Source organism: Echinococcus granulosus (genome assembly GCF_000524195.1).
Source record: "Echinococcus granulosus chromosome Unknown EG_S00048, whole genome shotgun sequence".
Lineage (NCBI taxonomy): Eukaryota > Metazoa > Platyhelminthes > Cestoda > Cyclophyllidea > Taeniidae > Echinococcus > Echinococcus granulosus.
This window is the reverse complement of record NW_020170428.1, coordinates 48,633-52,553: the sequence shown is the minus strand read 5'-3', so window position 1 is coordinate 52,553 and position 3,921 is coordinate 48,633.

The window sequence follows — 3,921 nt, the reverse complement described above, 5'->3', positions numbered from 1 at the left end:
AGAGCAGAGGGTGCTTTGCCTGACATCGAGTGGCGCGGAAAAAGCACTACCATAAAATGGCATTCTGTTAAGAGTGTATGCCTGGTGGCACGATACCAAAGAGGTTTGGATAATATTACGCATTCGTGTCAACTTTTTTACATTTTCTAAGGCTTGGTTGGAGTAAGGAATTCGAACCGTCACATATGCGTGACGCGGGTGGAGTCACCTCCGGCCAATGACCCGTATTATTGTCAAATGAGAAGATTGCCCAGGATACACCGACACTGATTCGCCGAGTTGGTTTTGTATAGGTCTCCCTTCACAAATCTCTCGCCCCTTCCTTTAACTAATCGCTATCGCTAACTTGAGATTTTGTATAAACGTGAAGAAAGCAACACAGGATACAGAAGCTGCTAAAAAAGTATTTAGGTACTATTCCCATGTAAATGGGTTGTTAGTGATTCAGGTGGTTAATTAGGAGGTAAATGGGAAAGGGACTTAAATCTAACAGTGGGAGGGCATTTTGAAAAGGCGCATGGATGAGTGGACGCCACCATTCGTTTGATGATGCTATTAATGTACCGCCCAGACTTCCGTTTACTTATTGGAATCAGTATAGATTCCACCCACTTTTGATAAGCAATCCTGCTTTCTTTCAGTGCATTTTGATCAAGTATTTTCCCTAACCAAATTGTTGTTAGATGAACACCTCCCTTCTACTAGCCAATCACATTTCAAAGGGTCATCCACACCCCACCAATCACAACGCAGTGTGGGTCTCACTCATGACGCTCAGGCTACAGCTCACCACCTGAGAGGTTCCACCTTCCACTGCCTTCACACTACACGTCACAGGGTGTATGCTTCATCCACCACAAAAACCGTGCGTTCTCACTTACGACAATTGCATTCCTGAACTTTCACCTGTCAAAAAGTGGTCTCCACATTCGGCACACTCACACCCATCCAACTGTATCCGTCCTCACTCTTTTTTTTCCACCAGTGACATTTGAAACGCTACACGCAATCTGAACAAAGTGACGCAACAACTTCCTTTGAAAAAAAAGTGTGAAAATGGTCTCTCATGCTTTTTCAACCACGACGAGTAGACGTTTCCACCGATGTGGAAGTGACTTCACCACTCCGATAATCGCTTCGTTTCGACGCGAGTATTCTCGTCTACGTTGTCTCCATTCGACCGACCGACTCAAATACCGTAGATGCACAGGTCCCTCCCACACCCTCTTCTCCCCTTCCTTTCCCCTCCCTTCCCTTCCCGGTGTCGGTATCGGTCTTGGTGGCGATACCGCGATTAATTGTTAAGCTTGGTAGCAGCTTTGTTGAAAACAGACACTTTAGTAGGCCTACCATCCCTTTGACACCCTCCTGTGGTAAAACCATTTGTAGGCAGATGCATCACTCACATTCGGAATGCTCCACAACCTCTCGTGAGAGATGATGGAACTTCGGCAACCATTCCTAGACGATAAGTGGGAGAGAGACACTGAGTGAACGAGTAAATGCTATTAGCTTCTCCTGCTCTTTTTTGAACTCGTCTTTACTGCAGGAAGTAAATAAATAGCGTGGTCGAAATATCCGCTAGAAGTGGTCACGTAATCTGCAAAATATATGACCATTTGCCACTCCTTCATCCGCTCGCCTGCCTTCTCCTTCTGTCGCGTTAACAACGGAAACAGCCGGTGAAATGAGCGTGAAAACTTTTGGTTAGTATTACATCTAAGGGAGGTGAATTCATGGAGCATATGATGCAGTTTTTCCTCCCCACGTCCCTACTTCCTTACCACCGGGAGAGACGGTCTATCTGTATGGGGCCTTGACTAGTCACAGTGCCACTATTGAAAGGCAGAATGGGGAAAAAAATGCATTTCAACCTCCTTCCCAAAGCAGGGGAGGAAGTGTCTCCCCAATGGCCTGAAAGTTGAGGAAAAGCGCAACTGTTGTGTGGCTTCCTCTCACTTCTCCACAATCATGATAAGTGGTATGGCGGAACACGCACACATTTTTACCCCAAGAAAGCTTAGAGGGTTTTTAAATACAAAAGTTCCCGAACTTGTGTAGCTTGGACATTGCTATAATGTGGGAAGTTGGCAAGCCTTGTCAATTTTTGCCTCATCACTTCACACACATCACGCGTCACGAGATGGGGGGAATTTAACTCTGTGACTAAATTGCTGAAAAAACTTTGTGCCACATTTACTGGGTGATGCTTTTCTAGAAAGTGATGAAATCGCACCAATTTGCGACATTGCTCTCAACCAGGTCCTCCCAAGCTGATGGCCGGGACCACCGTGCTCCTATTGGTTGATATAATTGGCGGTAATTACGACGGGGGCTTTTTAGTGAGATTCTCGCATCTGATTGGATGATTAGCATCAAGCACACTTACGACGTGGCGCTTGTTTCGGTGAGCCTAATTAACACGTCGATTTCATCTTGGCGGGTGGGTAGGCAAGCGAAAACGGTCGTGTGATCAAGGCTATTAACCGAGCTTTGTATACACCACGACAATTTGGGTGCGTACGTGCGTGTGAGCATGCGCCAGGATGCCTGTTCCCCTCCCTCTTTCTCCGCCAAATCTGTACACTCTTTCCCCTCAAAAAAGGAGAACGAATTAAAAGTAGAGGAGACGAAGGGATCAATTACCCCTGGGATTACTGCGAGTGGTGAAATTAAAGGGAGCGGAAATTAGGGGATGGGGATTGGTCAGAACCAGGCGGTCGGAAGAGGGTCCATGATCTGATGCGTGGGAAGTCAAGTTTTTTCTGCCTGCTCCTGCTTGCTGACCTCGAATACAGTTGCGCTTTAGTCAGAGATTGTTGGTTTAGGAGGCCTTGTTAGTATGGCAGCATCTAGCGTGTGTGCATGAGTCTAATGCGGCTGCAATTCCACGGTCCCGGTTTGACATGAACACACGTAAGTTATCCGGTTCCAGCACAGAAGTGTTGTTTCTTCAAATTTACCCCAAGTAGCCATTGATTGGCGCTAAAGGGCTCACTGTGAGCGCTCTAAGGTTAGATGCGTACAGATTTATGTGAAAAACGCATTAGAAGGGTTTTTGGACAGTTGTTTGTTGGGGCCACCTGCGACTCGTTGAAAGTTGCCCCAGCTTCGATTACGTTAGTATCTGGGACTCAAAAAGCTAACCTCTTTGACATTCTCTACAGCTACAGCGGAGAGTTTCCAATTCTCGTGTGAGGAGAGGATTATCCCCTCAAACCGTACCAGCACTCCCCCAGTCCTCTCGGAAATTTTGATGTCCCACTGCGGCACGGCAGAAGGAGGAGAATAGCAAGAACACTCTATGCGTCTCCACTCTCTAGAGATCATGCTCCTACCATCTTCATCGGCACACCGCATTGGGGCAGCGGAAGGAGGCGATAGACTCGAAGTGTCTCAGTCTGTGGAGTTTTGGCTTGCCTCTCGGAGTAGGGCCAGTTTCAGCGGGGCGAGGGAGGCAAATGGCGTTGACTCTCCGAAGCAGTCAGCCAAGCCTTTGACCGGACAAACAAAAGTTTTAAAACTGCCTTTAAGGTCTGCTTCCGTTGCTAACTTGGCAGGCGTGGGGGGGGGGGGGAGGAGAGTCGAGGGAAGGGGTGGAGAGGAGAACAAATGAAGGAGTGGGGATTAGTAATATTTTTTGGGGAGTCACGTGACCACACCCAACAGACGTTTCGGACGGACCATTCACTTTCCTCCCACTGTGTAAACGCCTTTAGGAGAGCAAGAGAAGCGAACAGCATCCACTCGCTCACTCCTCCACTAGCAATGCATTCCAAACTTCCCTCACATAACAGCAGTTTAAGAGGTTGTGGGAGGTATCGAATGCCTGCAATTAGTTTCACCGCTGACGGCTGTCTAAGCAACCACTGATGTCTTCAGCCACCTCGTGACAGCGAAGTCGCGACCCAGCCAAACAAC